Below are 22,503 nucleotides of genomic sequence, written 5' to 3'. Positions count from 1 at the left end.
ATTTCTAAACGAAATCCCTTAGTCCCTCTCTCCTGGATGCAGCCTAACGCAGGAGATGCTTCTGCAGTCCTGAAGCCAAAGTTGGGGGGTGGCCCAGACAGTTTGGCGGGACCCTCCTTCCCACTGGCCCTGAGACTGCGCGGGAGGGAATCTGCGTCTTCCGCTTTCCTCATCTGGCACCCACCCGACTGCGGTGTGTAATCTTTAAACGGGGGGCTGAGGAGATGAAGGGATAGTCTTTTGGGGATATGGGACCTTCAGTAGCCCAAAGTGGAAACCAGTTCCAAAACTTGAAGCAAACTTGCTACGTCTGATCAATGTGTAAGGGGATCTGGGTTTGAAAGAAAGGCTTAAGGTTAATAGAAGTGTTTTCTAAAAAATTCTGAAAAACTTTGGGAGGCCGAGGTGGGCGGATCACAAGGTCAGGAGTTCGAGACCAGCCTGGCCAACATAGTGAAACCCTATCTACACTAAAAATATAAACAATTAGCCAGGTGTGGTGGCGGGTGCCTGTAATCCCAGCTACTAGGTGGCTGAAGCAGGAGAATGGCTTGAACCTGGGAGGCAGAGGTTACAGGGAGCCGAGGTTGCGCCCCTGCACTCCAGCCCACGCGAAAGTGCGAGACTCCAACTCGACAGCAACAAAAAATTAAAATTAAAACAATTTTTAAAAATCTGAAAAAAAAATAGCAAAACATCCACACATTTGCCTAAATGAATTTTGACTCGAATGTGACTACGGTGGAGAGACTGAGGAAGGCCCCAGAGCCACATTCCTTATTCTTGTACCCAAACATCTTCTCCTTCTAAAGACTCACCGCTCAGTGTTTGCTGCGTGCCGGGCACTGTATTTTACACATGCCGTCTCACTGCTCTACCCACAGCCTCAGGATGGTACTATTATTTGATTTTATTATCTCGTTTATACATGAGGAAAGTGGGGTGCAGAGAGGGAGACTGACTAGCCCAAGGTCACACAGCTGGCAGGCAATAGAGCCAAGACTGGAGCTAAAGCCTGGACTCTAAACACAGTCCAGACTCCAAAGCCTCACTCTGATCCACTCTGCCCAGTGTCACTGGGTTTCAACCTGTGGCTTCTGGGCTCCCATCCCTCTGTGCCAGCTCAAGCCCACGGGCTTCACGATCATTACTCTCCCAGGAGCTCCGTCTTCAGGAGGCACCAATGGGAAGCTATCAACCACGTCCTGAGACCTCTGTTCCCTCAGTCTACGTCACAGCTGGAACTGGCCCAAGGTGAGCAGGCCTCTTCCTCGTGAGAGGAAGGTAGGATATAAGGGTACAGAGGCCGTAGGGGGCATCACTACTCCACTGCTGATGCCCCCGAAGAGCAATGCCTCCTTCCTCATAACCCTGTTCTACACTGGGAGTCCCCAGTGCGTCACAGGGACACGTGTTAGACAAGCCCTTACAAAGGTACTTAGGTCTGTCCCCAGGAGGGTGACACATGAGTCTACCTCGCCCTGGTCTCCACCTGTCATCTGTTTTTGCTAAAGCCTTGTATTCTTTTCAAGTGGAGATGGTTTAAAGCAGGTCACAAACTCAAAGGGCTACAGGAGGCAAGAAGATAACAAAATTCGGGCTGTAGAGAATGAGATGGGGAAACAGATAAAAAGACAGGGAAGTAGACAAGGAAAAAAGCAGAGAAAGGAGCTGGGGAGCAGATAAGGGAAATAAAGATGGAGATGAATGAAGCAGATAGAAAGATGAGGGAAGAAAACAAGACGAAGGAAGTGCATTACAGAGGCCGACAGGCTGAGGGAAGCAGACACAGGTAACAAAAGGAGGGAGACAGAAAGCAGGAAGGACACAGAGGACAAGCTGGGGAGGCAGCTCACAAGATGGAGAGACAAACCGAGGGCAGAGACGTGGCAGTGACACTACAAGACGGAGAGACAAACCGAGGGCAGAGACGTGGCAGTGACACTACAGGGAAGTGGGCAGCTATGTCAGGGAAGCAAACAACGATGCCGAGGCTAGGAGCTCCAGCTTTATGATCTGGTTTACCTTCTAAGCGCTCTCAGAGGAGCTTACGGTTTCACATCGCGTGGAGATGTAAATGAGGGATACCCGGATCCTAGCAAGGGTCAAGACGGGTGCTCATGGGGGCCAGGGAAAGGCTCCAAAGCAGAGCACAGATGACAACGGGGAGGAGAGAGGCACGAGGGCGGAAGGGGAGGCTGGGGACACAAAACACTGGCCAGCTTCACCATCTGCTTCAGCGTTAGCCGTGGCCTGTTGCTAGCAGGAAAAGCAGCATGGCAACGACCAAACATGGAGACCACCTTGACTCCAGGAAACACAGAGACCACCTCTGGCTCGGTGGCAGCTCTGCAGACCACACAGAAGGCTCAGCTGCTGACCAGCAGGGCCGCAGAGGCATCACCTCTGACCCCGGGCAACACGTCCAGAGAGAACAGAGAGCGCTGTGGAGACCTCGGGCCTGCACACGGAACAGGGCGGCACTGCTGCCTGACTCTCCGGAGTTGGCCGCACCTGCCTTGGCTGCTCTGCCTTAGCCTGGGGGTGGGGGTGGGGGCCGGTTCTGCTGGTTATGGTCATCAAAAAAGCTGCACGTGAAAGTCTCAGGTTTCAAAGCTAAAGAATCAGAGGTAGAAACAGTATTTTACTGAGTCTTTCAACTACATTTGGACTCCCTTCCCTCTCTGAATCTGACAGTACATGTTCTGCCTTCAACATTCCAGAATCTCATAGATGAAAACTAAAACTTCGTTTTTGAACAAATTTTGAACATTCTATTCATTTAGTAACACATTTTGGAGACTATAGATTTTGGTTATCAGGGGACACACCCATACCCACACAAAATGAACAAATATTTATTGTAACCCAACATGTCTTTTTTTATTTTTCTTTGAGACAGAGTCTTGCTGTGTCGCCCAGGCTGGAGTGCGCTGGCGCTCACTGCAAGCTCCGCCTCCCCGGTTCCCGCCATTCTCCTGCCTCAGCCTCCTGAGAGGCTGGGACTACAGGCGCCCACCACCACGCCCAGCTAATTTTTGTGTTTTTAGTAGAGACGGGGGTTTTAACATGTTGCCCAGGCTGGTCTTGATCTCCTGACCTCGTGAGCTGCCTGCCTCGGCCTCCCAAAGTGCTGGGATTACAGGCGTGAGCCTGGCCCTGAACATGTCTTTCAAATCATCTGTAAATTACTTATGAACGAAAGCTGTGTATTTTCTGCAGGATGTGGGGAACTCTTCTGGTAAGTAAGTAATTAAAGTGAGTAACCAATTAAACCATGGCGGCAGCCTCACTGGAGCGCGCAGATGACAAAATGTGATTCCACTCCCTCACCTCCCCACAGCCCCCACCTCCATCCTCCCCAATCAGGGCGATGATGTTTGTTCCCATAAAAAGAGCTAATAAAATTAGCCTCCACTGTGATACAGAGAAAATCTTTATTTAATAAAATAATGTGTTTTGCTCCATTCCCAGAATAGCAATAAAATGGCACAACTGAGAGCCATAATAGCTCATCCTGGTGGTTTTCACGGCAAGCACAAGTCTGTCACGTGTGGAGGCCTGGAGGCCTGGAGGGCTGCTTTAGGGAGGGACGCGCCGGGGCAGCCTGCAGCCATTCTCGGCAAGGACAATTTGGTGAGTGCTTTCCTTTGAAATACACTCTTTGGGTCCACAAATCAAATCTTCCCATGTTCCTTGTCTGGAAAAAGTTGCGGGGATTTCCCAGAGTGTACTGAGAATTTAACTGATGAGGAAGGCATTCACTGTTTCCCCAACTGATAGCAGGAATCCAAGACCCAGTCAGGCCCTCTGCGAATCTGAAAACCCAAGACAGGGTCAGGAAGCTGCTGACTTGCCCTGCTGGGCTGGTGAAAGCAGAAATGGAGAAGCAAGGCTGGTCTGTCAGACAAGAGGCCTGAGCACCACAGAGGCACTGCCGGCCGACAGAGTTCAGGCAGCAGGACGTCGGGCTGGAGGCAAGTGTGGGTTCCCTGCCAGACCTCCACGCTGTCAACCAGATTTCAAAGCAAGGGTAACTCTGGGTAGGAACAAGCAACAGGGTGGCCTTGGGGAATAGCACATTAGAATCAATTCTGATAAATCAAAGATTCAGGAAAAAAGAATTGAAGGAAGATGAGTTCTCGTATTCCCTCGCGGCTGGGTGGTGGCAGCAGTGGTGATGATTAGAGAAGAAAGAAAAGAAAAATAAAATAATGATGATACTAAACACATATATTGTTTATTTTCTCCCAGGAAAAGCTGTATTTTATGTTCGCTAATTCATTCAATTCTAGCAACCACCCCACGAGGAAGAAATTAGTATCGTGCCTATTTTACATGGAAGTAAACCGAGCCACACAGAAATTATGTCACTTGCCTAAAATCCCAGGGTCAGTATGTGTCAAAGCAGATTCAAACACAAGCAGCCTGGCTCATACACGTTTTGCTTGATCAACACCAGCGTGTATCAGGAGCACCTGGAGGTAGGTCTGCTAGATAAGAAAACAGCACATGCAGTCAAATTTGAATTTCAGATAAACAACGAATAATTTTTTTGGTGTATGTTCCATGAAATATGTGCTAAAAGCTGGCAGCCCCACCTGAAAGGCTTGTTAAAACAGAGCTCTGGGCCTCATCCCAAGAGAGTTTGTGTCAGTAGGCCTGGGTGGGGCCCAGGAACCTGTCTTTCTGTGAAGTTCCCGGGCAATGCTAATGTGGCCGGTCCAGAGACCACAACTCTGAGAGCTGCTGAGCTGCACTGTGGTGGCTGCACAGCATCAGCTTAAATAGCAAAAACTCACGGCCAAAGTTCCTAAATGGGAAGATTTACAAACTTCCCACTTATAAAGACTGATAGGAATCTCAGCTATGGGAGGTAGCTGGGATTGGTCTCTGCTAGCTGTAAGGCAGCACGGGAAAGATGCTTCTTGGTGTTTTCTGACCCTACAGTGGAGGAGGGACAAGGAATTGGGTCTCACACGGTCAGCCATGGCACCCTAGTGTCGCCCTCTGTCTCATTTCTCAGAAATCCAGGTTTTCAAATTACGTTAAAAATTTGAAAGATGTGGCCACACTAGGCCCAGGTCTTTTTTAGAAGCGGACACGTATTTATTCTGTTCACACACACACACACACACACACACACACACACACACATGTCTAATGCCAAAGGGCAATATTTTATCATTTCCTAAGAACAATAAGAAGCGGTACAGAGCATTTCAAAGATAGGAATTTATCAGGCCCCGGTTATGATTCATGCTGGTGAAATCCGAGAAGCAGGCAAAACACTCTTGGGAGTCCCTCATCACAGGCCTGCATTCTTATGTAGTAACTGCAGTAACTGCAGTAACTGTAGTAACTGTAGTAACTGCAGCTGAACTGCATTCTTATGTAGTAACTGCAGCTCAATCGGAGCCGGTCCTTTCAGACAGGGCTTGGGCTCTCCAGTTTGCTGTGGTCCCAACTTCTCCCTCCTGTCTCCCTGCCACTGGCTGAGCCTCCTTGTCATTTATAATCATGGTGTGGTTTTTTTCCTTCTTATCACAGGATAAAAAGTGAAATATTTCTTATATCCATGTCCCCATCAAAAGTAGACCAAGTGTTTCTTAGAGGATGCTCTATCCAACCCATTCACTAATTTATATTACTGCCTGGCTCCTTATAAGCATTAGGATTTAACTTGTTTTGTTTAGTTTTTTCTTATGAGAAATTCCTGTTTATGGCTAGAAAATGATTTAGCAAACCCTTCATGCAAAGGGCAAAGACACAAACTTCTGCCTAGCTCAGGTCAATCAGACAAATTCCATATTCCTAAGGGTGAAATTAATTGGGTTTATTGTATTTTTGAAATCCAAACACAGTTTCAATTATTACTAGCCACTAATGGCTTATAATGAAGGCAGAGCTTGTTAACTAAGCAAACAACTGGTATGTTTGTTTAAAGTGTAAATAGAAGGAAAATTCATGAATTAAACGAATGAATTCGCGAATTGTTCTCCCTTGGCTGTAAGGAGGCATTCAGCTGCCACAATATATATCACCATCTTTGTTAAACAGATTCGCCTGCTCGAGTTATCTTTATCCGGTCAGAGACCGTCTTAGTGGTAGCTTACAAAGTAAATGTCTCTCTTAATTTTTCAAAGTATTCATCTGCATCAATAAATACCACTAAGTATAAGGGATCACCTGGCTATTGGGGATTCTTAAATAATTGAGCTTTTAAGAATAATAGCATATTTCCTAATCTCAAATTATGACTCCACGGATAGACCAACACGGCACGCTTGTTGAGATAAGGAGACAATATGCCTCGTATTTCCCAGGGTGGTCCTGGAAAATGTGTGACAGATGGTCGTTCTCAGAGGTATTCAACTTAACAGCATGTCCCTCTGAAAGGTAATAAACCTCACCAGAAACAAAAATAAACAAATAAAAGGCTCTCCAAAGTCTCCTGATTTGAACTAACCTTTTCATATAAAATTATGAGCCTTCTATTTCTCCTCTCCGAATGGAATGCATCAGGTTTATTGGATATCTATCGCTCAATCCCATTTCTCCAGATGGTTCCCTTGACTCATCATTCCTTGCATGTGTTCACCGTGGTGAAAGTGTGGGCAAGGATCCCAGGAATTCCTTTCGTTCTAAAGAATTCTGCCTGCCCATGTCCCCATTCCTAGGTGGTTGCCTTTTTGTGATCTGAAAGGCACCTCAGTCTGTTTGGAATGTATTCAGCTGCAAGTAACAGAAAATACAGTGAACACTGGCACACACTGGAGAGGTTTTTCCTTTCTTGAAACAAGACCTCTGGAGTGACAAGACCTTGCTGGGGCTGGTGCAGTGACCGGCAATGCAGTGGGAGCTGGAGGACTTGCTCTACTCCCACTCTCCATCCTTCCTGTGTACACTTCTGTCCTCGTGCTTGCAGGTTGACCACTACACCTCCATGCACCATGTTCGTGTTTAACAAGGAAGAAATGCGCTGTGCCAGCAACAACAATCCCTTTTATCAGGAAAGCAACTTCTCCCAGGGAGCCCATAGCTGAGATTCCTACGCTTTAGTCTCTGCTAGCTATCCTGCTAGCTATTCCTACTCTTTAGTCTCTGTAAGGCAGCACAGGAAAGATGCTTTTTGGTGTTTTCTGACTCTACAGTGGAAGATGGACAAGGAATTGGGTCTCACACGGTCAGCCATGGCCCCCTAGTGTAGCCCTCTTTCTCATAAATGGTAGAAAGTCATCACTCAGGTCATCTTTTGGAACGCAAATACTTTAGGAAGAGATAATGCACTCAACTCACACTGAAGTGTTAGTAACATATCACATTCCCTCTTTCCAGGCAGGGGACATTCTGAGCATGGGGGTCGGGGGCTGGGCAAGTCAGAGTACCTCAAAGACACTGGCTACCTAGTACCCAACTTAACCGCACGCTGGCTGGCACCTGCACTTTCATTCTACCTTCATACCCTCACTGATGACCAAACACCTAACAAAGCCAGTAGCGGTACTATTTATCCTGCTGGGGTTTTTTTTGTTTTTTTGTTTGTTTGTTTGTTTTGTTTTGTTTTTGAGACGGAGTCTCACTCTGTCGCCCAGGCTGAAGTGCAGCGGCCAGATCTCAGCTCACTGCAAGCTCCGCCTCCCGGGTTTACGCCATTCTCCTGCCTCAGCCTCCCAAGTAGCTGGGACTACAGGCGCCCGCCACCTCGCCCAGCTAGTTTTTTTGTAATTTTCAGTAGAGACAGGGTTTCACCGTGTTAGCCAGGATGCTCTCGATCTCCTGACCTCGTGATCCGCCCGTCTCGGCCTCCCAAAGTGCTGGGATTACAGGCTTGAGCCACCACACCCGGCCATCCTGCTGATTTTTAAGAGCTCTGTCTTTGGGGACAGAGCTGGGGGTCAACTCCTGGCTCTCCCTCTTGCCAGCAGCATCAGTGCATTGGTTTCCTAGGGCAGCTGTAACAGACTACCACAAGCACGGTGGCCTGAAAACACAAATTTATTATTTTACAGTTCGTCAGGTCGGAAGTCGGACCAGGTCTCACTGGGCTGAAATCGATGCTGCTGGAAGCCCTTGTGTGTGTGGTTGACTGGAAGAGGCACGGGGGGCTTCTGGGGTGCTGGTCATGTGTGCTCCTTGGTCAGGCTGCTAGTGACAGGGATGTCTACAGTTTGTATCCAACAGGCTGTATGCTAAGATGTGTACTTTTCTGCATGTATTACACTGCAATGAAAAGTTAAAAACAGACAAATACCCTGGGAGGTCCATTTTTTCCATAGAGAAACGAAGGCAAAGATGAAGTCAGAGCTCTGTCAGTAAGGACAGAACTGAGACCAGGGTCTGGGCAGCCCAGCTCCTAGTCTTTTGAGTTTAATGTATTTGAGGCCAATTTCCAACACTAATTATGCATACATATTTAAAATCTCTTGAGGAAAGCTTTTTAAAAAAAGTTTCTTTTGCCACAGAGTCACATTTCTATTGCACGTGGAAGGTACCTTGTGGCCATCAGACACACCTGTGAAAACAGAACCGGATCCTGTCATATATCCCTGAACCGATCCTGACACATATCCCTGTCTGCTTCATTTTTTTTCAGACGCTGTGAAAAAAATGCCACAATAATAAACCCCTTTTCCATCCTAGCCAGCTGGAAAATTACGTGATGCTTGAAGTGACATCATTCAGCTACGACACCAAGCCAGTGGCTGCTCTGAGAAATCTGGGTTAGACAGCGACAGCATGGATGTGAATGCCACTAGGCAATGGATCCCACCCTTTTTATTAGCAAATGGCTTTATCATCATGACATTTAAAAAATGAAACAGTGACAGCTACGTTGTCTGAGGCCATTGATCACCCAACATCTCTTATCTCCAAAAGGAAGCCCATTGGCCAGAGGTGTCCTGTTTCAAAGCAGGGAAGACAAGAAAGGGGGTAGAGGAGAGCTCATTTTAAACCTCTAGTTCCAAAGGGAAAGACCAGGGGCCAGGGCCACAGCACTGGGGTCTTCCAGGGGATAGACGGTCTTCCCTCTATCTCTATCAATTGTTTCTAAAGTGAGCTCATGTAGCAGTGTGGTAATACCTTAAGTAGTAACGATTGTAGTATCTACAATAATACTCTTTGCTATAGACACGAATACTGTGTTATACACCCTAGGATGCGTATTAGGTAAACATAACATCACAAGGAGGCCGACATTCCTCCACCTTTTTGACCTTTAGGTTGAACTATATAAAATGCAATACATGACCCTTTCCAACTTCAAAAAATGGGCAATATGGCTCATCCTAATAGACTGCCCCTCCCCCAAGATCCTTCTCTGCAGATGTGTTAGGAGCTGCCACAAGATCTAGGGAAATGTCCACACTTCTCAAGCAACAGAGAGTTAGAAACACTGCAGCATCTCATCATGTGAAAGTGCAGAGGATGGCCCTGGGGCCAAAGACGGTCTGCTGTCCTCCAAAACAGCTGGACCCTAGACCAGTGAGCCCTCTGTCCTTTGCCCGCTCAGTGTGAAGCCAGGTGCATTCGGTTAAAAGCACATCCTCAAGTCAACAGCAAAGGCAGAGGTGTGCCCACAGCAGGGAGACTGCAGTAGCATCAGGTCCTACCCTTGAGGGAGCCCAAGAAGGTCTGCGGCTGACGTGCTGCGTGCTACAAGGCTGCCCGAGACCCTGCCCAAGACCCAGCCCTGGCTTGGAAGCCAGAGGGCAAGGAAGCTGGGGTCCTACCCGGGTAGCAAGGTTCAGATGACCAGTCTGCCACAGGTGCCGGATGCTTCTGCACCCAAGTGTAGGGCCCGCTTCAGGTGAAGAGGCATGGCCCACGCTGTTCACAGTCTGCCAGAGAGGGCTCTGGGAAGGAGCACCGGCGGCTTCCGAAGCAGGACTAGAGGCGCGGAGGAAAGGTGAGAATGTACAGAGGGCTGCCCAGGAGAAAGCTAGTTCAGGGGAAGAAGCGTCCATCTGGGCAGGGATCCGATTCCAAAGTCTGCACAGGTCTGGCTCACCGCAGTTCTGCCGCCACCGAAACGGGGGCAACAGTCTGGGGAGGACAGATGTGCTCGTGCCAGCTTGGGAAGGAGTGGGGCTGTTCTGGATCCCCAGAAAACTTGATCCAGAAGGGCTCTGAGAGGCCCTGCCCCTCCCATTCTCAGATGAGAAAGCAAGACCCGGGGAGCTGCAGCCTTCGTCCCACGGGGTGGGAGCAGATGTGTGCCACGGCGGACTCTGCCCTGAGTCTGCAAGGTCTTTCCGTCAAAACCCTTTCACAAAGGCCCAGTCACCTCAGAACCAGCAGACACCCCTTGCCTGAAACTGGGGACTCACCCCGAGCTAGAGGCTTGTGGGGATCTAGGGCAGACATCAGCGTGTGCCACCCTGCGCGGTCACCACTCACACAGGCTTCGGAGATGGATGCCACTCCTGCCACAGAGGCTGACTGCGGCGCCTTCTTTCTGGGAACACTTGGCCTTTACTTCTGCTGACAAATGGCTACCCTTAAGCTTCAGCCTCATCGCTCCTTTTGTTTATTTTGGTGGTTGGCTGACCACTTTCATGTGAGAGGAAAATAACCACAAACAAAGAAAAGAAAACACTTCATACTATTTTCTAAGTATAAAAGCTGTCATCTGTTCACAGGTGTAGAACTATAATGGTTTACCTAATTGTTTTCAAATTTTCTTATTCATTCTTTTTTTTCTTTTTCTTTTATTAAGGCTCCAAAAATTCACGTTTGGGTTGAACACGTCTGTGTGAAAAAAGCCTGGCGGAAAGAAAAACTGGATTATGCTGGCGCTCAATGCGCGTAACCTTAACTACAGCATGTTTGCTTCTGCAAACACTACAGTGTATGAAATAAAATATTAACAGCCATCACCTCACCCCTTCGGAGAACAGACCTGAGTCACAGCTCCCGTGTGGCGTGAGTTCCATGCACGGCCTCACTGTGAACACTGCTCACGTTACGAAGCCTCAGACCAGGCAAGACCAAAGCAAGCGTGTTTTCACTCCATAATGTCACGGGGAACGTTGCTTATTTTGGAGGCCAAGCTCAGTTCTCCTGAATTTACCACCCCTGACACATTTTAAGACTAATCACCTCAAAACGTACCAGGAGAAATGACAAAGTTATTTTTAAGTTAGAAAGGAAAATACTGGAATAAGATGAACATGTCTGTTATTTATCAGTGACGAGATTTGCAGCCACTCAGCTGAACTCTCTGACATTCGAAAGCACCAACAGATTTGTATTGGTGAATGTATTTCCAGTGCCCCTTATCTGTGCATTGCAAATGGACATGATTAGATTTTTAAACTTTGCATGGGTGGTGTCAAGTATGCCGAAGATATTTAGCTTCCTGGGGGCTTATGGGATGTCTCCCTACCTCTGCATGGTCACTGTCTTCTTGATAAGCTTTAGACTCTCGGCAGCCTAAACCATTTGACGGTTTTGTGTATGAAGATTACAAAGCAGAGTTAAAGGAAAGAATGAAAGTCAAGTAGACAACCCAGTGCCTGGCACACGGCAAACATCCCACAAATGTTAGCTCCCTTTTCCCTTCCCCACTTCTTACACTCTCTCAGATGGATAAGTGCTTTCAAGTCAGTGTTCAGAATTGATTCTTCAAATCCCCCGTGAGATAGTGTAAAGTGAACATTCCGCTTTTATTGGCGAGGGGCCAAGAAGGGGAGGATGGAGAATTTACTCTGTGGGATGGGATCCTGGCACAGTCAGAGACTGGACCAAAGCTCTCTCTGCCACAGCTTAACAGCAGGGCTTCTGGGCTAAATCGCTTCTTTTGGTGGCCTGCCACACCAAGGTGTGTTTTTAAAATCTGCGCAATAAAATTTAGTGTGGTTGGAGAGGTGGCAGCGGATGGGAACCCACCCACAGGCAAATGACGTCAAAAAACCAGAGGGAAACATTAGGCTTCTCTGTTCTCGAGAAGCTTCTGCTCTGTTAAGCAACCTGAGAAGGAAGCTGATTTTCCATTAAAAACCGGCCACTTTGGCAGTTGTCAGAGACAGCCTGGTGTCTTACACTTCCCCTCTCAGGAAAAGTGGGGAAAATAATTTCCATAAGTTGGAAAGGAAGAAACCAGGAGTTCAAAGAATAGAGCTGGAAAGGAATTTGAAGGGCACTTAGAGTAACCTCCACCTCCAAAGAGCAAATGAGGAAAGAGGCCCAGAGCAGACAGGGGACTAATCTTGCCCTTGGATTTGCGGGGCGGCCCACCCTGCAGGCCATGCTGCCTTCACAAAGCCAGCTAGCTGCCTGCACCTTGGTCAGCTGTTGAGAGGGACGTGCCTCTAATTCTAGTCTGAAGAGGGGTTGCTGCAAGGGAGGCTCCCAGATGCCTGGAAGGAGAATTGCGCTCTCCTGCTGACACCCCGAGGCTGGAGATGCTGCTTTGGAAGAGGCTCTGCATGTGTGTGCACCACGCATGTGTGTAAACGGGCAAAAATGCAGGCAGTCCTTTCCCCCCTACACCTTTTCCCACGGGAAACAACCTGATGCTTGACTCTGTGCCCACCCAGCCTTCTCCTGGCTGGTCTCTGAGGCCAACACTGTCTACACACACAAGACGGCTCTCCTTCAAACACGGCAGCTGCACTTGATGCGGACACCAGCCTCTGGGTCTCTCAGTTCTCGAGTTTTCTCCTTTCTAGAGAAGCCTGAGCAGCAGTGTGCCGAAATCACAGAGCAGGCTGTTCACATGCTCCACACGTGCCCGCAGGTGTGGGCTTCCCTGTGTCGGCCGGAAACCAGTGTGTCTGATTTTAAAATATGGTGATGTCACACATAAGACTGTACTTTCCTTAGGAAATTAGTAATATCTTTATTTCTAGGGGCCCTTCATATCCATCTTTCCTCTCTTTTTCACTGAATCTCAACAGTTTTGTGGGGGTGGTGGCCTTTTGTTCCCTTCAGGTGAGAAACAAAGCCTCAGAAAGAGGAAAATTCCAACCTGGAACAGCAGGCCAGTGATGCAGCAGAGCCAAAACTCAGGCCCACTTCTCCTTTCTAGTATCAGCTGGACGTACACATGGGGGGAACAGCTCTGTGTCTGTGGTTCACCAGGTGATTCCATTCAGGGAACACACACCTAAGTCCAAGACTGGGTTGGGCAAACAGGACATAGAAGGTGGACAGTGCTGCTGCACCACTCATTGATTCAGCAAATATTAACTGAGAGCCTACATTGCCATGCTCTGTGCTGGGGGCTTGGGATACATTAGCAAACCAAACTGATGTAGACTAGGGTCCCTAGGGAGGTCACAGTGTAGCAGGAAGAGACATTCAATAAACGAAAATATTTTTTAAGTTTTTAGAGACAAGGTCTCATTCTGTTACCCAGATTGGAGTGCAGTGGCGCAATCATAGTTTACTGTAACCTTGAACTCCTGGGCTTAAGCAATCCTCCTACCTCAGTGTCCTGAGTAGCTGGGACCTGGTTAATTTTATCAAAATCTTTATAGAGAGGGATTTATTATTATTATTATTTGAGACCGGGTCTCACTCTGTCACACAGGCTGGAGTACAGTGGCTCACTGCTGCCTCGACCTCCTTGGCTCTGGCAATCTTCCCACCTCAGCCTCCTGAGTAGCTGGGACTACAGGTGTACATCACCACACCCGGTTAATTTTTACATTTTTTTTTTTTTTGTACAGACAAGAGTCTCACCATGTTGCCCAGGCTGGTCTTGACCTCCTGGGCTCAAGTGATCCACCTGCTTCGGCCTCCCAAAGTGCTGGAATTACAGGTGTGAGCTACCGTGCCCAGCCAGATACAGGGTCTCACTATGTTCCCCAGACTGGTCTGGAACTCCTGCCACCTCAGCCTCCCAAAGTGTTGGGATTATAAGTGTGAGCTACCAACAAATGCCGTGCCCAGCCGATAAACAAAATTCTTTACTTTTTTATTCTTTATTAAGTTATTGTTTCTTTCCCTGTCTTGGTTCCCACATTTTCACAGTAGAAACTGGAGGTCATGTTTGGATCTGCATTCTGCTGCATGATCTGCCGTCACTTCTGTCCACTGCAGGGCCCTGGCTCCCTCCCCCAGCCCCTTCTGCACTCCCTGAAGAAATGACAGGGATGATGGATGGTTCCTCACAGTGTCTGACTGCTTTAGTCTGAGTGTTGGCAGTTGTTAGTGATGGGTGTTGCCATCTGATCATTGATAGATCTCATTGTTTGTAGCTTTCCAGCAAGGCTTTTGCTGGAAGTCCTCTGTGAGTGTAGCGTGTGTGCATGTGTTTCCCAGAGAATACTTTATAACAGGTTTTAGCAAGACTGGGGCGAAAGTGTGAGGTGAGCAACTTCCAATAAGGGCTCAATGACATGTACAGGAAGGTACATTTGAATGATGAGGCTATCCCTCTAAATATAACTACAAAAATGACAGAACAACATGTTTATTTACCGTTTTGATAAAGCTAGAATTTGAAATAAAATTTTAGTCCTTTTTCTTATTTTATGGAACTCTTAGTTTCTTGCTCCCCCATCTCACCTCCGTTATCACAAGATGTGGAACAGTTATTTAATGCAATCCCAACCATAACTGTGTTTATAATGTTTTGAAATAATCTGCCTTAAACAATATGTAAGTGGAGCATAAAGAAGCCAATATTTTAACTTTACTGAAAGATTACTGATTGCTCTTGAGGTTGTTATTGAGATGAACGGAACTCATTCTTTAATCAGGAAAAAAAGGATGAGAAGAAGAAATCACATAAAAGAGTAAGTAGCAACTCAAAAATTATTTTCTTGGTTTATTTTATGTTGCAGCTACACAAGCCATCCCTTTTTGTGTGTCCATCAATACGATATCTGTTGTGCTTCTGTACAAAGAACAAAGATGCTTTTATCAATTCTCAAAAGTCTGTAAGACAAACCATTCATGCTGTCAAACCCCCTAAAACCCTTTCAGCAAATAATGGAATCCATCAGTGACAAATGTCAACATACTAATTTGTTAAACGCAAAACAAAAGCAACATTCAGACAAGGCGCTTCGTTTCATGTTATATCAGCACTCCAATTTGTACCAAGTTTATGGCAACCCACAGATCATGCAATATTAAACAGGGCTGTATTATAATGACTAAAACTGGAACAATCGACTCCCCTTGGCTAGAATGCTAATAAAGCAGCTGAAATACGTGCTATGATTCTAGTACATTCAACTCCTTCCAAACTACTAGAAATTCTACAAAGATACCTATTGCTAATAAAGAGTTCACTGGTTTAACCCAAATATATGGCTTTCAGATGGATAAGACACTTGAAACACAAAACTGAAGTCCCAGGGAAGACCTTAGAAATCGTTTAGTCCAATTAGACCACTTAGAGCACAATGAAATTCTTAAAGGTATGCAATATATGACAGGACCTTCTTGATTTTTATTATTGGTCAGGATTTTTAAAAACAGATATTTTAACTGAAACTATCCCATTCCACAATTCTGGAAGACTTTTTAAAAAGCTCAAAAGAAACAACTCACAGGTGCCGAGATTCAGAGCTCTATCCGCAGGGTGTGAGGGAGCGGCTCTGAGTAATGTTTCTCCGTGACGTTTCTGAAAAAACTACTCCAAATAACACCCGGTGCCCCACGTGACTTCAGGCCAAGTTCTTTACCTCTCTGGCCTCAGTTTCCTGTCACTGAACTGAAAACCACAGCCACTGTGCAGGGAAGCTGTAGGGTTTCTAGTATCATGGATGCAGTGGTAGGTATTCCATAGTTTTTAATACATGAATGCCTTGGTCAGGCGTCCCTCAGATTAGTTGATTTCATCTCCTTTACTTTTGGAGGGATTAATTTAGTTGGGCTTTAGGGTAGCTCAAATGCAGATGAAGCAAAGAACACTATTCAGATGAAAGGAAGACAAAATTGAGTAGTTATGGTATGCAGTCATCAAATGGCAATCACAAATGTTTTAGCAAATTCTTCTTTTTCTTTTTTTTTTTTAAGAAACAGAGTCCTGCTCTAGTTACCCAAGCTGGAAAGGAGTGGCACAATCATAGCTCACTGTAACTTTTTAATTTTTTTTTTTTTTTTGAGACAGAGTCTCGCTCTGTTGCCCAGGCTGGAGTGGAATTGTGCAATCTCAGCCCACTGCAACTCCACCTCCTGATTTCAAGCGATTCTCCTGCCTTAGCCTCCCAAGTAGCTGGGACTGCAGGCACCTGCCACCACACCCAGCTAATTAGCTCACTGTAACCTTGAACTGCTGGGCCCAAGCAATCCTCCTGCCTCAGTCCTCCAAGAAGCAAGGACTACAGATGCACCACCACACCCAGGCAAACTTGAAAACTTTTTTTTTTTTTTTTGGTAGAGATGGAGTCTTGCTACCTTGCCCAGGCTGGTCTTGAACTCCTGGCCTCAAGCAATCTTCCCACCTCAGCCTCCCAATGTACTGGAATTATAAGTGTGAGCACTGCATGGCAGGTGATATTTTTTAAAGTGCATCTAATCGGATTTCCATGTATCTTCAACCAATTCGATTACTGTAAAGAGATGATGAGGATGACACCTGTTATCACAGATCCATTTGCTACCACTTTCCCCATAATGGGACCTGCTGCCTGTTGTAATCTTTGAAACAGAAGCAAACAAGCAGAGATACTTCAAGAAACCTGAAATGCAAAAGGCTATCAAGAAAAGGTTTTAAGGCCGGGCATGGTGGCTCATGCCTGTAATCCCAGCACTTTGGGAGGTTGAGGTAGGTGGATTACTTGAGGTCAGGAATTCAAGACCAGCCTGGCCAACATGGTGAAACCCCATCTCCACAAAAAAGACAAAAATTAGCCGGGTGTGGTGGCAGACGCCTGTAGTCCCAGCTACTCTGGAGGCTGAGGCACGAGAAGTACTTGAACCCGGGAGGCGGAGGTTGCAATGAGCCGAGATGAGGCCACTGCACTCCAGCTTGGGAGACAGAGTGAGACTCCGTCTCAAAAAAAAACCTTTCGGGTTCAAGAGATTCTCCTCCCTCAGCCTTCCAAGTAAGTGGGATTACAGGCACGCACCACCAAGCCCGGTGAATTTTGTATTTTTACTAGACTCAGGGTTTCTCCATGTTGATCAGGCTGGTCTCAAACTCCCGACCTCAGGTGATCCGCCCACCTTGGCCTCCCAAAGTGCTGGGACTACAGATGTGAGCCAACGCGCCTGGCAAAAAAAAAAAAAAAAGATTTTAAAAAGAGCTTTAAATTTTCTTTCAAATGACACACAGATACAGAGCCCCAGGGGAACACACACACGTGCACACACACAATGTGCGAACACACACGTGCACACAATGTGCGAACACACACGTGCACGCGCGCGCGCACACACACACACAGCATATTTCTAAGAAAATTCTAGGAAACCAAAGACCAGAAAATGTATATACCTAAAATGTGACAAATGAGACAGATGAACACATCTTTGCAGAAGAAAGGTAACACAATCACTAGTACTAATGTCTTGGGTAAATTCTCAACTAGGCAATTGGTATTTGAGACAGGCAGGTCTAAACTACCATTCCTGACCACTTCTTTTGGATACAATACATTCCTATGCTTCTAGTCCTCAGAGGGGTGTGGTATTGGGGGAGATGTTAAAACAGCTGCTGTCTCACCCCCACAGTAAACTGTGTTTTAGCAGTCGACCCTGCTCACCCTACCCCCACTCCAGCTCAGTTTGCTGAGCTGAGGCACAGCACAAAAAGCAAGATCCAGCCAGCTTTATTAGCTTCCTTTCTCACCTGCTGAGCGCCATTCACATGGAACCCTGCTAACGCTGCCTCACCCTTTCTCTGTGTGTGAGCAATATGACATGACGTGCTCACTGGAAAGCTGAACCATGTTTTTCCTCCCTGCTTAAACAGTCAATTAACAACATACACAAGTCAACTTGAAGCTCTTGATGCTCAAAGTGTGGTCCGTGACCAGGACCAGTGGTCCTGGCCTAGACATCTCGTGGGCTCTTATTACAAATGAAGAATCTCTTCTCAGAACTGCTGGATTGAAATCTGCATTTTAACAAGATCCCCAGTTCATTCATATGCACGTTAAACTATTTTATTAGCACTTTTTCTTTTCTTTTTTGTGAGACACAGTCTCACTCTGTCACCCAGGCTGGAGTGCAGTGGCGCAATCTCGGCTCACTGCAACCTCAGTCTCCCGAGTAGCTGAGATTACAGGTGTGCTCCACCACTCCCAGCTAATTTTTTGTATTTTCAGTAGAGACAGGGTTTCGTTATGTTGGCCAGGCTGGTCTCAAACTCCTGGCCTCAAGTGTCCACTCACCTCAGCCTCCCAAGGTGCTGGAATTGCAGGAATGTGCCACTGCACCCAGCCTTCTTAGCACTTTTCTACGTGAAAAGTTATACGCATTTTAAGTGAAGGTGGTTGAAGATGTGAGGTTTTTTGTTTTTCTTTTTTCTCTTGTGGCTAGCAAAAGGTATGTGAGATACTGAGAAGCAGCGAGGAGTCCTAAGAACTCAAGGGTTAATCCAACAATCAGGAGAGAAATCCCACATTTAACAAATACCAGATAAACACCGACCACAGGTGGAACCTTGGGCCAGGTGTCAGGGACTTAAGGATGAACGAAGACAGTGCCCATCCTCCCGTTTGAAACATGTACTATACTACACTCCACTCCACTGCACTACACTATTACAGGTTAGGTGATTAAAGCTGCTACATTGAAAAAATACATTCTTCCTATGGGGGCTCAGAGGAAGAAGCAATCGATTCTTATTTAATGTGAGCAAACTTGAATACGCTACTTTTGGCCATTCTTCATTAAAAGTTGAAAGGAACATAAATAGAAGTCAACCCCACATGAGTCAGAGAAGATTATGAAATTTTGATTTCTTGCTTATTGACAGCAACACATTCTAATTGTTTTAATAATGTCTCCCACCCAACCACTTACTGAAATGATATTTCATATTATTTATTCAACTCTGCATGAATTACAAATAAAAAGCCAAATGGCAACCACCTCTTAACAGGAGGGAATATTGGAATGGCCAGTTTGCCAGGGTCTGAGAGATAAGTGGGCGGATCCAAGCACAGCATTATTGTAGGAAAGAGTTGAGCAAGTTCTAAAAAAAATGGGCCCTTGGAAAGCATTCAACTCACTTGTGAGTCAGATGTGTCTTCACTGCAAAGCTTCGTGATTCTGTTTAAAGTCAGTTCCCAGAATCGCAGATATATCCAGAACTCAGAGCTAAGTAGAAAACACACTCTAAAGCCAAATATAGATGACATTTGGATTATCCACATGCCCCACTCTCCTCAAGTAGGGGGAAGCTGAAAGTTGACTAAGATACAGACATGCAGAGAGAAATGTTTCAAAGAATTATTCGTGTCGGATACGATTCCAAAGACGGTAGTCTGTTTCCCGTGAACTCTTCTACTCAAGCACAATAAAACACTCCCCTCATGTCAGATGGGGCAGAGGCAGTGAGAAATCAGGAAGATGAGGAGGAGGCGGCAAGAGACTCTCCTGTGGGGGAAGCATGAGGAATACCCAGAAGGCTGCAGACGGTGAGAAAAAGGAGCTCTGCGCTCACCTCCCCAGGGGCTGAAGAGTCCCGGCCCCAGGGGCTGAAGAATCCCGGCCCCAGGGGCTGAAGAGTCCCGGCCCCAGGAGGAGATCATCCGCTGAGGAGAAAGACTTGACGACCTGGGGAGGACGGCGTTGTAGCCCTGAAGCCGTGACCTGAGAACAGTGCTCCCATCAGCAGGCTGCCGTGGCTCTCGCAATCACTAAAAATACAAAAAACTAGCCGGGCGCGGTGGCGGCGCCTGTGGTCCCAGCTACTCGGGAGGCTGAGGCAGGAGAATGGCGGGAACCCGGGGGGCGGAGCCTGCAGTGAGCCGAGATCGCGCCACCGCACTGCAGCCTGGGCCACAGAGCGAGGCTCCCTCTCAAAAAAAAAAAAGAGAAAAAGAAAGAAAGCTTGCGGGCTACAATATCCAAAAACCACAGAATCGGGTCGCTAGAAGGGCCTTTTACCACCTCCTTTACCCCCGGTCTCGTTCCACGGACGAGGAAACTCAGCTGAGGGGGCTCACAGGGCCGCCCGGCCTCAGCCTCCCGCCCCCGCCCGGCGCCCTCACGTGGTAACTCACGTGGTGACTGTGGCTTCTAACCGGGTTCCCCACACGCCTCCATCTCCTTCAGGTCCGCAGGAGTCCGCGAACTACGGCCCGTGGACTCGCACTTCAGTATTTCCGAACGTTCACCTGAATCTATGCATGTGGCCGGGGGCGGGCCGGGGGCTCATTAACCTGCTCTGGGCTAAACCTCACTCAGTAACTCAGTCATTCCAATCGCGGCCAGTGCGCTGGAACGCAGGCAGCCGACGTTTACATTCTGTAATGCCGGCCGGGCGCGCGGCCACGCCTGAATCCCAGCACTGCGGGAGGCCGAGGCGGGCGGATCACCTGAGGTCCGAGTTCGAGACCAGCCTGACCAACGTGGGGAAACCCCGTCTCTACGACACGTACAGAAAAACTGACTGGACGTGATGGCGGCGCCTGTGGTCCCGGCTGCTCCGGAGGCTGAGGCGGGAGAATGGCGGGAACCCAGGGCGGAGGCTGCGGCGAGGCAAATGGCGCCGCTCACTCCAGCCCGGCGACAACAGTGAGGCTGTCTCCAAAAAAAAAAATTGTAACGCTGATTGAAAAGGGTTGTCTGTGCTTTCTTCCAATTTTTTTGTTCTGACAATTTCATATTTTTGTTTCTCTGGACAGGGTCTCATTTTGTTGCCCAGGCTGTTCTCAAACTCCTGGGCTCAAGTAATTCTCCCATCTTAGCTTCCCAAAGTGCTGGGAATAAGTGTGAGCCACGGTGCCGGTCTTCATACTGTTAATTATTAATAAGCTAACAGTTACACGGGGAAAAAAAGAAAAAAGTCAATATAAAAAATAGCAAATGTGACCCGGTGAAACTCCGTCTCCGCTAAAAAAAAAAAAAAAAAAGACAGTTATCCGGGCGCGGCGGCGGCGCCTGTGGTCCGGGCTGCTCGGGAGGCTGAGGCGGGAAATTGGCGGGAACCCGGGGGGCGGAGCTTGCAGTGAGCTGAGATCCCGCCACTCACTCCAGCCTGGGCGACAGAGCCAGACTCCGTCTCAAAAAAAAAAAAAAAAAAAGAAAGAAAAAAAAGCAAATGAAGAGGCGAATTCTCTTCCCATCCGTCCTCCACTTGGACATTTTCTCCTCCAAGGCAACCAGTGTTAAAAACGTATTATGAATTGCTCCAGAAAATATTTTAAAGTAATAAGGACAAATGCATGATGGGCACTGCATCATTTGGAGCTTCTCCCACATTTGGTCTACGTCATTCCTTTTATTTTTTATTTATCTGATTGCTATATCTTTACAACATGTTTTAGGTAGAAACCCTCATCATTACTCTTCAAAAATTTTTTCCCATTCATCCTCACATGTTTATTTTTTCAGATGACTTTTATACGTTTTCAAAAAAATATATTTACATGTACATGACCAGGGAAGTTTACTGAGGACAAACTATACACCTTATGTTTCATATTCAATTTTTGGTGCTTTTTAATCTAAATAAACATTTCACTTTAGTTTTAGAAACACAGAAGTTAAAAACAAAAACCAAAAAAAAAAAAAACCCCACAAAAGTTGTGAGACATCTGTCACAATGTACAATGCTAATACAATTAACCAATATTAACATGTCATTATTAAAGTCTGTAGTTTACTCAGAATTCCCTAGTTTTTACCATTATACCACATAACAGTTAGTCTTCATGTCTCCTTAGGCTTCTCTTGCTTGTGACAGTTTCTCAGACATTCCTAGATTTTGATGACCTTGACAGTTTTAAGGTGTAATGGTCAAGTACTTTACAGAATGTCTTTCAATTTAGGTTTGTCTGAGGTTTCTCACAGTTAGACACGGGTTATAGGTTTTCAGGAAAAAGAAGAGAGACATAAAGTGCGTTCTCATCACATCACATCAAGGAAGCTGCTATCAACATGACACCACTGTTGATGTTAACCTTGATCACCCCGCTGAAGCAGCAGTCCAGTCTGTCAGGTTTCTCCACTGCAACGTTATTCTTTTCCCCCCACTTTCCCTACTGTGACGTTTGGAAGGAAGTCACTATACACAGTCCACACATAAGAGGTGGGGCGTTATGTCCCATCTCCTCGGAAGGGGAGCATCTACATGCAGTATTTGGAATTCAGCGCAGGAGATTCTCTCTTATTTATTCATTCCATAATTTATTCATATCATATAGACTCATAAGCATTTCTTTTCCCTGCTTTTCTAAATGGGAGCTCTTCTTCCACTATAACTGTTTGTAAATCAGTAAATGAATGATTTTTAAGAAGTTTATTTTGTAACCATCTTATCGAGTTGTATTGTTTCTATTTTCCATTCAGTTGATTATCTTGGTTTTCCTATGCATCCTCTGAAAATAATGATAATTTTGCTTCCTCCTTTCAATAATTCTATCT

The 22,503-nt window shown here is 46.6% G+C and overlaps 1 protein-coding gene and 1 long non-coding RNA gene across 18 annotated transcripts in view; one reads left to right on the top strand and one right to left on the bottom strand.

Annotated features, from left to right (window-relative positions):
• Positions 1-22,503, bottom strand: part of AOPEP (aminopeptidase O (putative)) — a 383,438-nt gene that overhangs the window by 190,673 nt on the left and 170,262 nt on the right. The window lies entirely within an intron of this gene.
• On the top strand, positions 5,356-8,718 carry LOC116270108. The gene is made up of 3 exons (XR_004178052.1): positions 5,356-5,523; positions 6,273-6,399; positions 8,597-8,718. It is a non-coding gene; the product is annotated as an uncharacterized LOC116270108 (long non-coding RNA).

Source organism: Papio anubis, chromosome 13, assembly GCF_008728515.1.
Source record: "Papio anubis isolate 15944 chromosome 13, Panubis1.0, whole genome shotgun sequence".
In the NCBI taxonomy this organism is placed as follows: Eukaryota; Metazoa; Chordata; class Mammalia; order Primates; family Cercopithecidae; genus Papio; species Papio anubis.
The sequence above is the reverse complement of the archived record's forward strand: the minus strand, read 5'-3'. Positions and strand labels throughout refer to the sequence as shown.